General features: G+C 40.6%; 1 non-coding gene across 1 annotated transcript; it reads right to left on the bottom strand.

Annotated features, from left to right (window-relative positions):
• Nucleotides 1-9,061: 9,061 nt before the first annotated feature.
• On the bottom strand, nt 9,062-9,136 carry Trnas-uga (transfer RNA serine (anticodon UGA)). Its single transcript has one exon. It is a non-coding gene; the product is annotated as a tRNA-Ser (tRNA).
• Nucleotides 9,137-14,547: the final 5,411 nt, after the last annotated feature.

Genomic DNA, 14,547 nt, shown 5'->3' with positions numbered 1-14,547 from the left:
GTGTAAAACGATGTCTGACAGCTGCTTCATTAAAAATGGGTCTGACATCCTCGTAATTTCAGAGATGTGTAATTACTTCATCATTGGCCTTATAAGCATCGAGACACCGATGAAGCACTTCAGTTTAGTGGCATCTATTGGACTCCATCTGCTATTGTAAATAAGACTTCCCTCTTCGTTAGCCCACTTTAGTATTTCACCAACTATGTTCTTCCTAAGAAACACTTAAAACTTGATTATATGGTGCCCACATTTTTTATTGTCAACATTCTGCATCCTTCCACAAGTTCTTCTCAAGTGGTGTTTGTGCTAAACTTTTTGCATTTTGTCCTATACCGAATTGATTAGAAGTGTATATCGCAGTACTATACACCACTACACGTATATATTAATTTATGGTTCAAATGGCTCTGAGCACTATGGGACTCAACTGCTGTGGTCATAAGTCCCCTATAACTTAGAACTACTTAAACCTAACTAACCTAAGGACAGCACACAACACCCAGCCATCACGAGGCAGAGAAAATCCCTGACCCCGCCGGGAATCGAACCCGGGAACCCGGGCGTGGGAAGCGAGAACGCTACCGCACGACCACGAGATGCGGGCCTTAATTTATAATACAGTAATTACTTACCTATAAATGTCAGAAGTATGTGTCACACCCGTTAGAGGATGGACGTCTGCACTACCTAAATAGTCTTCTAAACTGTCCACTGATTCAGAAATATCCTCTTCCAAGATTTCTATTTCCCCATCACTTCATGGGCATCAAAATCTGTATCGCTAAAATATCTATTTGATTGATCAAAGACAGAATTATCTTGTAGTAATATTTCGAGCACTTCCTTTTCGGAAATGTGACGACAAATTTTCAGCTAAATGCAACAGACACAGGACTAGTGTCCGCAAGCATGCAACGAATAACTGACGGCATAGAAATCCTGTCAACAATCTCAGTTTCCAACAGTGTTTCCAAAAATGTAACAAAGCATCTACATTAACAATTATAGATTGGGAAACAACATTAATTTATTATAATCCGGCAAGAGAGAAGTTTGGTCGCATACGACCCCAGCGTTATTCAGTGGTTATCTCATGATTTCCTGGATAACTAAATATATTCAAAAAGTTAAGTTAATACACAATGGAACGATTACCCAATACAGGAAAAGTCTAATTATTTAATTATTTTGAGGAATGAAGAGCGAAGTTTATTTTAGACAAAATTGCGCTACGGGTTCACTAGAGACCCCTCGGTATTATGAGGGTTAAAGTGACCGTCGATCTTGACCATAATTTGCCATAGTATAATAGCAGTCGGCCTGAATATATTTATTCCAGCGGAAATAGTGGTCACCCAGCAAACTGATTACCACTCGCGAAGGTTAGTGCAGCTTAGCATCAGTCTTCAAAATTTAAGATGTACTGAGCAACTTATCACGGTCGTTTTTGTTTGTATGTCGATCAGTACAGAGTACGTCTTGTATTCCATGCCAATAAGCAGTTCACAATTAATTGCCTCTTTCACTGTTCCTCCTAACATTCTACCGATTACACTGAATCATAAGCTCTACACTATATCAATTACCGTATAATGTGAGCATAATTGCCTTATCAGCATCGATTTATGTACATATTTCGAATGTTTAAGAGTAATAAAAGACATATAAAGAACACAGAAATAGCTAAACGGGCTGCAGAAAATGAGAAGGAAGCAAAGAAAACTGTTACTGATGGTTTATCGATTGGAAAGGGTGTTGAAAATTTTAAAACACCTTTAAGCATACTGCAAATCAGATTAAGAAGTGGAAAAATTGCGAACCATGGCTTAAAACGGAAATATGCACACCATGTTGAAACATCTTTTACCAAAGAAAATGCAATCTGGAGAGTGATCGTGATGTACATAAGTTTTACTAAATTCTCCTGATCACAAAGTTTCTCGAATATTATTGGTTTCGGTTACGCAATAGCCATCTTAAGAACCTGCAGTAGACGTAGAAGAATGTACATTACTGGCTAGTACATTAACAGAGCCAGCCGATGGGGCCGAGCGGTTCTAGGCGCTACAGTCTGCAACAGCGCGACCGCCCCGGTCGCAGGTTCGAATCCTGCCTCGGGCATGGATGTATGTCATGTCCTTAGGTTAGTTAGGTTTAAGTAGTTCTAAGTTCTAGGGGACTGATGACCTCAGAGGTTGAGTCCCATAGTGCTCAGAGCCATTTGAACCATTAACAGATAAAAAACAAATGACGTAAGTCATAATACATACACGATATATCTCTCATTCAGCTGCGTTACAACGAGTTATGACAATTAAAAATAGCTCGAGTAAAGGCTGCTACGCAAGCTTCAACTAGTCATATGCAGAATGCAAAGCACGTAATGGTAATTTTAGAGCTGTCACCATGTATCCGAGTTTAGAATCATTTCTTTAGTCAATTTTTATTTTTTAAACATTTTTTAAAGTCTTACCAACTTTAAACAATCAGAAGACAAATGCCTTTTCATACAGTTAAACATTTTCTTTTAAAAATCTCTCTTTCTTATATACAACTTCGAATATTTTAAAGAACTGTACCTCTACGTGAACTTCCATTTAATTTCTTTGTATAATTATTTGTACGTTACGCATGGATCAACAACCTCTAGGACGCTTTGCATCCTAGATATAAGTGACTGAAATATGCATAGCAGTTTTTATTCGTTCTCCGAGAATGAGATTTTCACCATGCAGCGGAGTGTGCAAGGTTCGCAGGAGAGCTTCTGCGAAATTTGGAAAGTAGGAGACGAGGTACTGGCAGACGTAAAGCTGTGAGGAGGGGGCGAGAGTCGTGCTTGGGTAGCTCAGATGGTAGAGCACTTGCCCGCATAAGGCAAAGGTCCCGAGCTGGAGTCTCGGTCGGGCACACAGTTTTAATCTGCCAGGAAGTTTCGTTTTTTATTCGTGCTATTTTGACATGTTATTAATTGTTACAGTGCAGGAGAATGAGTGCCACATTGTGTCTGAGCTATAACATCTTTCATTTGTTTTTAATTTCTTAAGGTAACAGTCAGTAACGTAATTTTTCTAACTTCTTATGTAGATTATGAAGATGACTGTTGCACAGACAAAACTGGTCATTCTGTTCAAAAAGACATTGCGATAAAGACGATTAAATAAAAATTATGTTAAAATATCTTAGCCACACTGTTTTTAAAGAGTTGATTAAAAACGCATGCGCTAGTGCCTCCCGTCAGACTCATATCAACACATTGTGAGCCAGTATTTAAAAGAACGATATTTTTGTAGTTTCTCAATTTTTCTTAATACAGATGCCAGAGTGATATTACATTATCCTCAATTTGAGGCTCTAATGCATCTGTACCTAATGTTGCGTGCAAAAAAGTCGAGGTTTTGCTGAAATCTAAACGCAAGTCTTCTTTGCTGCGCAAAAGGTGAGCGGAAACTGATGCTGTGTCTCAGGAGAAACCAGAATTTAAACCTATTTCCCAAGAGCTAAAGAGACTGGGGCAGCTAATCCAAAAGGAGACTAAGAAGATAAACTCAGAAGCAGAAGAAGATGAAGACGTAAAACCAAAGAAGACAAAGTACTTATGAAAGAAGAAACTGGAGATACCGGAGGAGAACAAACAGGAGAGGGTGATTTCCATGAGGATCTGCGTGATTTAGTTTAAACGTGAAATGTTAATTATCTGCTTATAATATTACCATTCAGCCACATTTGACTAGGCATAAATATAGCATTGAAGCACATACTTTGAAAGTCCACAGTGATGTTTTAGACATCAGGTCGACAGATATGTCAATATGGAAAATAACATTATGACACTAGACTTAAACAATGCACTTTTTGTATGGCAGGCGTACTTTTGCAGACATTCTAAACGTGCATAGAACATTATGACACTTTACAAGCATCGTGCACAACGTACATGTGAAAAATTGAAACTTCCTGCCAGATCAAAACTGTGTGCCGGGCCGAGACTCGAACTCGCGACCTTTGCCTTTCGCGGGCAAGTGCTCTACCAACTGAGCTACCCAAGCACGACTCACGCCCCGCCCTCACAGCCTTACTTCGCAGGAGAGCTTCTGCGAAGTTTGGAAACTAGGAGACGAGGTACTGGCAGACGTAAAGCTGTGAGGAGGGGGCGTGAGTCGTGCTTCGGTAGCTCAGATGGTAGAGCACTTGCCCGCATAAGGCAAGGGTCCCGAGTTCGAGTTTCGGCCCAGCACACAGTTTTGATCTACCAGGAAGTTTCATATCAGCGCACACTCCGCTGCACAGTGAAAATCTCATTATGTGAAAAATTATTAATTTCAAGGCCTGTTGTCCTGCAGCATATATGGAATTGGTCTTGGCTAAGACTTGGATGGTTGACCGCACGGGTCTGCTGAGAGATGTTGCCAAGTGGGGTGCACTCAGCCCTTGTGGGCTCAGTTGAGGAGCTACCTGACAGAGAAATAGCGGCACCAATTATTAAAACTGACAACGGCCGGGACAGCAGTGTGCTGCCCACATGTCCCTCCAGTGACGCCTACCGGCTGAGGACGACACGGCGGTTCTCATTTTCGTTGGACCTTCCGAGACCTGTTCGGACGGAGTTAGTTTCTTAGCAACCGAATTATGAGTACTGCCATTTGTTGGCGATGACCAGCAACGGAGCATATACAGGGTGTTTCAAAAATGACCGGTATATTTGAAACGGCAATAAAAACTAAACAAGCAGCGATAGAAATACACCGTCTGTTGCAATATGCTTGGGACAACAGTACATTTTCAGGCGGACAAACTTTCGAAATTACAGTAGTTATAATTTTCAACAACAGATGGCGCTGCAAGTGATGTGAAAGATATAGAAGACAACGCAGTCTGTGGGTGCGCCATTCTGTACGTCGTCTTTCTGCTGTAAGCGTGTGCTGTTCACAACGTGCAAGTGTGCTGTAGGCAACATGGTTTATTCCTTAGAACTGAGGATTTTTCTGGTGTTGGAATTCCACCACCTAGAACACAGTGTTGTTGCAACAAGACGAAGTTTTCAACGGAGGTTTAATGTAACCAAGGGACCGAAAAGCGATACAATAAAGGATCTGTTTGAAAAATTTCAATGGACTGGGAACGTGACGGATGAACGTGCTGGAAAGGTAGGGCGACCGCGCACGGCAACCACAGAGGGCGACGCGCAGCTAGTGCAGCAGGTGATCCAACAGCGGCCCCGGGTTTCCGTTCGCCGTGTTGCAGCTGCGGTCCAAATGACGCCAACGTCCACGTATCGTCTCATGCGCCAGAGTTTACATCTCTATCCATACAAAATTCAAATGCGGCAACCCCTCAGCGCCGCTACCATTGCTGCACGAGAGACATTCGCTAACGATATAGTGCACAGGATTGATGACGGCGATATGCATGTGGGCAGCGTTTGGTTTACTGACGAAGCTTATTTTTATCTGGACGGCTTCGTCAATAAACAGAACTGGCGCATATGGGGAACCGAAAAGCCCCATGTTGCAGTCCCATCGTCCCTGCATCCTCAAAAAGTACTGGTCTGGGCCGCCATTTCTTCCCAAGCAATCATTGGCCCATTTTTCAGATCCGAAACGATTACAGCATCACGCTATCTGGAGATTATTTGTGAATTTGTGGCGGTACAAACTGCCTTAGACGACACTGCGAACACCTCGTGGTTTATGCACGATGGTGCCCGGCCACATCGCACGGCCGACGTCTTTAATTTCGTGAATGAATATTTCGATGATCGTGTGATTGCTTTGGGCTATCCGAAACATACAGGAGGCGGCGTGGATTGGCCTCCCTATTCGCCAGACATGAACCCCTGTGACTTCTTTCTGTGGGGACACTTGAAAGACCAGGTGTACCGCCAGAATCCAGAAACAATTGAACAGCTGAAGCAGTACATCTCATCTGCATGTGAAGCCATTCCGCCAGACACGTTGTCAAAGGTTTCGGGTAATTTCATTCAGAGACGACGCCATATTATTGCTACGCATGGTGGATATGTGGAAAATATCGTACTATAGAGTTTCCCAGACCGCAGTGCCATCTGTTGTTGACAATTGTAACTACTGCAATTTCGAAAGTTTGTCTGCCTGAAAATGTACTGTTGTCCCACGCATATTGCAACAAATGGTGTATTTCTATCACTGCTCGTTTAGTTTTTATTACCGTTTCAAATATACCGGTCATTTTTGAAACACCCTGTAGTTGCAGGAGATTACATTTCACATTTTGAAGTTCTGCAGAGTATCTACTCTTAGGCAACGACGCATTTTTATTTCGTTTATTACATTGAATAAGTAATCATTGACACTTATTGAGACTATATTGTATATCAGTTCTCACATTCCATAGTGCATGTTTTACAGCGCCTCTCTCCTAAGAGACGTCATGAGCATTTTCTCTGTTGTTTCGGCACATATTTTCAATTTCGTTGTTGCAACGTTTAGCTGGAGACAGCTCAAACAAATACTGCTGATCTTGCCATTCCAAGCGTCGATGGAAAGCGTCTGTTTGTTTCCCTTGACTAGCAAAATGTTTTGTGAAGTGAAACAGTAAGTGTACATTGGACTGAGTGGTTGTAAATTATGGTGGTGTGGTATTCGTAACACGAATAACTACAGCTACTCTAGCAACAAGAACACCAAACTGGCCAGCTCTGACTCGCCTCGTAGAGGCGCTGTGCAGTTGATGCTAGAGTACTGATTATTAATCGTGTTCTACTGCTCCTGTTAATACGCACCAATAAAACGAATAACGCACTAGATTAATTTGAGACCTCTGTATCAAATCGGTACGAAAATTAGGTTTAGAAATGATTTTATTTGTAATGGGAAACGAACCGAAGCTTACCGTAGACGTTTGGTATTGTATGTGATACATGATGAGCCGGATTTTTTTTAACCGACTCCAGCTACAAAAAGCAGAAACGAAATTGAGAATATCTGGCGAAACGCCTGAAAAAATGCTCCTGAAGACCAAGAGGAGAGAAATCCTATATAGAGTCCAGTGAAATTTAGAGTATCAAATGATATTTAGTGACAAGATGGTAGAGTAGTTGACATACACAACTTTTATTTAATTAATTATGAAAACATAGTGGACCAAATTTTTTAAACGTGCTGCTGCTATACACAGTTCAAGTACTCTTTTAAAGTAGGGAATGTGTGTGTGTGTGTGTGTGTGTGTGTGTGTGTGTGTGTGTGTGTTTGTGTCTGTCTGTCTGCGTGTGTGCATGTGTTTAATTCCGATGTATATTAGATCTGAAAATACTACAAATTATTTGCTTTACCAAATTTTCTGACATGTTTCACACCCTTCAACACATTTTAGCGTGGAGTTGAATTCGAATCGTCCGATGACAATTTTGTAGTTATGGTTGTTCATATATATGGAGTTGGAGCATAAGTTTTATAAACACAGCAAATATACGTGACGGAGTCTTTAGTAATCGGTAATATATTGTCCTTCAACATTTATAACAGTCTGCTACGCTGGGGTAACTTTGAGATTCCTCTACTATGGAAATCACGTGGTGTTGAGGCGAAGAAATCGTCGAGCAGTGTTAGGTGCGCATTTTCGTCCGGAAAGGAAGTTCTTTGAAGGTTGTTCGATAGAGTGCGGAAGAGACGAAAATCTGAGGGTGCAAAATCACGTGAATTAAGTGAGTACATAATGATTTCCCAACCCAACTCCCGTATAGTTTTCTTTGTCAGTCTAGCAGAATGCTGCCGGGCGGTATCGTGGAGTAGCATCCCTTCTCGCAGTCTCCTCGTCGTTACTCTTAGATTGTATCTGCAAGGCGTCTCAGTTGCTGATAATTCGCGAAAGCAGTTCGTAGGTCATCACACCTTTGCTGATCCACCAGGTGCATAACACTATGTTTTGTGGATGAGCGCAGGTCTTTGTACGGGTAGTAAGTGCTTTGTTTGGGTTCAACCATTTCATTCTCTTCCTTATGGTGGCATAGAGAAACCATTTCTCATCACCAGTAACGATACAAGATAGCAATGATCAATCTTGCTCAACAGCCAAATGGTGACGAGGAAGTAAAGATGCACATACGGCCACCCGCCGAATTTTGTGATTTTGGTTTAGAGCATGCGGTATCCAGAAACGCGATTTTTTAAGCTCTCTCTTTGGATTCAAATATCACACGATGATGGAATGATCAGACTTCAACCATTTGCAATATCTGCCCATTCCTACAATATCTGAGGTTTATTCCAGTGTCCATAACGAATAAACTATCGTCAGATTTCACACATGTTCGGGGAAAATATTGGCAGTGTAAAACCTGGTATTGAAATCTGTGTCAGTAGTATAGGTTCGCGGGCTTACAGAATACTGGGATGACATTCGTGGTGTCACTTAACTGGCTCAGTACCATACACATGACGTCACACGACTTGGTTGGCTACATACAGTGGCGAGATACGGTCTCAGCTGCAACCTGATAGACATTTTGGTCAAAAACAATCGTACTTTACCACAAAATTTCATTTCTCAGACACACACACTCATACGCACACGCACACACACCCACGCACACACACACACACACACACACACACACACACACACACACACACACACACAAATATTTTCCTTTCCCTTATCACAGACCAGTATTTATTGGCTTTTAAAATGAAACAACCAAAGACCTCCCACTATTTTATGGACTATTAATCTAAAACAGACAGTCCTCTGCACCTCCCACTTCACGAGCATAGTGCGATCATTCTGTCACACATCTTGTAACGCCGGCCGCGGTGGTCTAGCGGTTCTGGCGCTGCAGTCCGGAACCGCGGGACTGCTACGGTCGCAGGTTCGAATCCTGCCTCGGGCATGGGTGTGTGTGGTGTCCTTAGGTTAGTTAGGTTTAAGTAGTTCTAAGTTCTAGGGACTTATGACCTAAGATGTTGAGTCCCATAGTGCTCAGAGCCATTTTTGCACATCTTGTAACGAACTAAGAGGCCCCAATTTAATTCCTTCCGCATCCAAATTACTTGGATTATGAAACTTCCTGGCAGATTAAAACTGTGTGCCGGACCGAGACTCGAACTCGGGACCTTTGCCTTTCACGGGCAAGTGCTCTACCAACTGAGCTACCCAAGCACGACTCACGCCTCGTCCTCACAGCTTTACTTCTGCCAGTAACTCGTCTCCTACCTTCCAAAAAGTTTGGAAGACCTAAATGTGATTGTGAGCGTAGCACAGAACAGTAAAAAAGTCATACAACGCCATTAAAATGGAAATAAAAATTTATGACAGCCTAATCATAGACATTCCAGATATGTCCACATATAGCAGTAACATCTAATGCACACCAGAGAACCCATCCCCTAACAAAGACACAAACTGGGAGACCGTTTCATACCACAACCAACCCACACTAGATTAGTAACATCTGCAAAAGCAATAAATCTACGTATATGTCTAGAAAAGTAGCACGAAATAAAAGAAACTACAAGCTCAGACAGAAGTGCTAAATAAATGCAATAGGTCACGAATAAATGACACTTCCTGGCAGACAGCTCAGTTGGTCACTTGCCCGTGAAAGGCATGGGTCCCGAGTTCGAGTCTCGGTCCGGCACTCTCCACTGCAGAGTGAAAAACTCATATAATTATATATTGTGATGGCTGCAGGAAATTTTAATATCAGGCACAAAAGGAGTATAAACGTACTGTAGAGTGGATGTACCCCTACCAGACATAAAAATACCTACCAAAACAAATTCATCGCAACAATAAAATGATTCTAATGGCTCTGAGCACTATGGGACTTAACATCTGAGGTCATCAGTCTTCTAGAACTTAGAACTACTTAAACCCAACCAACCTAAGGACATCACAAACATCCATGCCCGAGGCAGGATTGGAACCTACGACCGTGGTAGTCGCGCGGTTTCGGACTGAAGCGCCTAAACCTCTCGGCACCGCTGCCGGCTTCATCACAACACTAGGATGAAATCAGAAATTGCATTCATATACCACAACAACATAAGTAGGGGAATTCTCACTTTTCAGGGAGAACTTAATGCAGGAGTACACAAATAAAAATGTAAATACGCTAAATGACAAAGAAAATAGCAGCAGACAAAAATATTGTTACTAATTTATACTGTAATATAAGAAATAACAAACACACTCATACTCAGTAGTATATCATCATCTCTTCCTCAGTCCCTACTACAACACACCACTTTATTTTCAACAACTGTAGCTCATATGATACATCTGTTATCCCTACAGAAAGTGAGTAAGACTACATCAATTACGAAGCACAATACACGCAGTGAAATGTTTGATTGTGAGCTATAATGCGGAAACCTGTATTATCAAGGTCTAGTACATACAGAAGAAAAAGGATCTAAACATTATTGTAAGTGCAACAATACACAACCATATCTTTACGATGGCTGGAACTTTAATAGTGGCACCTATTTATTTACAGCTCGTACAAAACACATACGTGTTTCAAAGTTTTACTGATCTTCAAAGTAGTCACCAGCATTGTGTATAACCCGTTGCCAGCGATGTGGAAGTCGTTGGATATTCTTAGCAGTGCCAGTTGTGTTGATAGTTCGAGCGGCGCGGTCTATTGCCCGACGAATTTGTAGCAGTTCTGTAGCGTATGCCGTGAAGTGTTTCCTGCAGTTTAGAAATCGAGTTGAACTTACGAAGGCATAAGTCAGGGGAGTGCAGAAGGTAGTATAGCACTTAGCAGCGCCATCAGTCAAACAAATCAATAACAGCTGGCACTGTACGTGCTGAAGCGTTTTCCTGCAAAATGATGGTCCGGTCCTGCAGAAAGTGTCATCACTTCTGTCTCTCTGCATTTCATTTATGGTACACAACCTATCACCAGCTTAGAGACAGAAGTGATAACACTTTCTGCAGGACCAGACCATCATTTTACAGGACAATGTTCAAGCACGTACAGTGCAAGCAGTAACTAATTTGTTTGACTGATGGGGCTACTAAGTGGTATACCACCTACTGCACTTCTCTGACTTAAGCCCTCGTAAGCTCAGCTCGATCTCTAAACTGAAGGAAGCACCTCACGGCATTCGCTTCAGAACTGCTACAAATTCATCTGGCAATAGACCGCGCCGTTCGAACTGTCAACACAACTGGCACAGCTAAGAGTATCCGAAGACTTCCACATCTCTGGCAACGGGTTATACATAATGCTGGTGACTACTCTGAACGTCAGTAAGACTTTGAAACACGTATCTGCTTTGTTCGAGCTGTAAATAAGTAGTTGCCACTATTAAAATTCCAACCCTCATGTAGAGAGGCAGATACTTTAAATGAGCTCTTAAATATCTCTACAGATGTCTTGTCAAATATGATTAATTATTTTTATTATATTATTGACCTCCGATGATATCCAGCATGATCAAACAAAACATGTTTGCTAGTTATAAATAAAACACTAAATTTCGAAAGCCGTAATTTCTCTTATCTGTCTGCTGTGAAATAATTCTATGTTATTTGCTGAAGAAATCCTGTCATGCTTGCATTAGTTAAGGCACACAGTCATTATTATCAATCAATGTGATCTACACACATAAGTCCTTTTAGAGGTCACTCAGTCCAATGCCTAAATATTAGCAAAATGTAATAGCAAACAATAGTGTTTAAAATTCGGTCACTTTCTATGGTGGATCGCTGAGATTACACTTTCGTTAACAACTGGGAGCATATTGTGTGGTTGATATTAATATTTTGTGGGCCTCTGAAGCAAAATCTGAACAGATGGAGGTGTCATTAAGAAAGTAATAATAATAATTATTATTATTATTATTATTATTATTATTATTATTATTATTATTATTATTATTATTATTATTATTATTCATGTGCATTCCACAGTTGATTACATCGTTATACTCCAAGTTTGATGTGGCACTCTCTTAGAGCCTACGCTTCATCCCACCTTTATGCATCGATATTAGGTATTTTCCCCCGAAGAGGTTGCTGTGAAGAAGGACTTGACAGAACTCTGTGTCGAAGTGCTCGGAAGAAAACCGGTATAAAAGATTCTGATGTGCGTCCTCGTTGTCTGTTCAGGGGTTAATACAGCCTTAGCCTAATATTGGTCACATTTAGAATAAAAATAAACCACTTACCATGTCTCTGATGTATTATTTAGATAAACAGCTTACTGTTAGATTGAATAGAGGGCATCCAGCATTGAATAACAATTCCAACTAAAGTTGTTAAAGTTTAACTGATAAGGATATTTGTTCATGCATTCTCACAATACTACTTTGGCTAGTGACCAACTACTACGTGATTAGTTGGACTGAAATTTTCTCGAGTCCCCATTTTGTGGTCAGTGAACGCACTATAAAAAGAAATAATTACAATAGCTAGAATGCATAGGCAGCTTTCACAGCTGAAAATTAACCGAAGCTAAGCCCCATACTAACTCAAATAAATAGAATTTCAACCAACAATGGATTCATTAATACAAAATCCTGATCTGTAACAAAAATAATCAGAGCCCCATTAGTTAACTGAACTTAAATCAGAGTCAGTAATTCAGAGCCCACGTCAACTTCACACGCAAAATTACAAGATCTCCTGAACAACCAGAGAAAATGACTCAGAGGTGTGATCTCTAAAGAATAACTCTTAGTCCCCAATGAACTCATGCAAAATATTTCAATGTCCTGAGATATGACGCAAAAAAACTATCCCTAAAAGCTTGCAGCTTGATTACCGATGAGACAAGTAGGGTTCTATGTCTTCAAATACAAAACAAAGACCGCGAAAGATTAAGGCGGTCGCCACGCATTTAAAGTTTCCGCTATTCCCTCCACAGAAACACGCTGCATCCACGTGACAATGATTTCGTGTTATCAGCAGCCGTATATACCACTTTTACACGTGAGTGTTATCGAACTTCTGAAGACACCATTAGTAGCACCCTAAGATTCTAAACAAATGTGATGCTTCGGACATAACCGTATGTGCAGTAGTTTGCCCAGAATGTAATTTTAAACAAACGTGAGGTTCCGTTGTAGTGCTGAAAATCAGTTTATTTTCTGTTTGCTCTAAATTTTTTACCACATAAATGAGTAAGGCACCACATCCTTATAACAATTTTCGTGTCGTTTCCATTGCCGAACCCAGAATTAATATAACATCAAAATTTGTAAATTACGAGAAGAACTATGCTAATTAATAAACACTTATTTGAAAATCACAATAAAATGTATAAACCTCACAAGTTTGATGTTGCATGTGTTACGTAATTACGTCTGCCAACACACACCAGCTAACATATTGTATAGTTTCTTTGTATAGTATCTTTTGTAATTAAAGTTCAGTTACAAAGTGCCCTACAGGTTAATTAATTACTATGTGATACATTTGAGCAGTTAAGTCACCGTACATTAATGATCTCCACTGTTTCATGGCATGATCTCTTTCGTACTGTAAGTATTATAAAAATTATTAATAATTTACTGAATTTCAGTTACATAAATTCTATCGGTCTAGTAAGATCCCTAACATGTTAATTACAAAACATATCTCCATACTACGAGATGGTAATCATGTCGTCATTAACCTGGCATAAACTCCTCCTCTCTACTTATAATTTGCTTTGCAGGTGTGCAAACGTGAACGATATAAGTCATGTCTTAGTGTGTGTGAGAAGCTGTAATGGTACAATTTTTGTTTACTCATTGTACTGTATAGAGAGCAGCTCCAACGTCATCAAAGAAATACAGCAGTTGATGTCATGTTATTCATTGGTGAAGAGGACGGTTGTTCTGGGCAGCAATGCACCACAGTTTTACAGCAAGTCTCCAGTGCACAAACGGTTTGTGTCTGTGTTGTCGTGACGATGTTGTATAAATTACTTGTATCCACATGGTCACTCTGTATGTGATATGTTCTGAAACGCAAATTAGATACGGTTGTGACTAACAAAACAAGTTTACTGTGTCTGTTAATGTGTGAGACTTACGTGGAAGAATATAGGTTAACCTGAGCAGTGCCTTCGATTCACTAGCTTTAAGGGAAAGGTACTGTTCTTACACGTTCATAGAAAGGTGTCTTGGAAGGTACATGCTCATTATTTACATAATGTAGGTAGGTTTGACTCTCTCAGCTTTGATTGCAGACACAGATGTTTGGCGGACCACTTTGTAATGTTGATGCATTAATTTGTTCTGAAAGCGGTGCTGATATTCAAGACAATAAAAGCGGGTTAAAAGCTGTGAGCTATCTGGGGAAGTTAACCTTGCATTACTGAGCAACTGTTTCACCAGGTATCCAGTCTAGCTTACCAAATTCCCAACCAGACTAACATTAGTTATAATCTTGTAGTAGTCATCTTACGATAACCGGTGCCTTATTTAGGATTGTGAAACTGTGAGTTTGTAATCTTATGGAACACATCAAATGTGGAGCCAAGAATGGGAAACTGCATACAACACTGCATTCATAAAATAACACACGAAGAACGTTGAAACATATGCAAGAGGAAATTAACCACAACCAACTGAT

The sequence above is a fragment of the Schistocerca cancellata genome, chromosome 4 (assembly GCF_023864275.1).
Source record: "Schistocerca cancellata isolate TAMUIC-IGC-003103 chromosome 4, iqSchCanc2.1, whole genome shotgun sequence".
Taxonomy (NCBI): Eukaryota; Metazoa; Arthropoda; class Insecta; order Orthoptera; family Acrididae; genus Schistocerca; species Schistocerca cancellata.
Note: the sequence above shows the minus strand (reverse complement) of the source record. Positions and strands in the feature narration are given on the sequence as shown.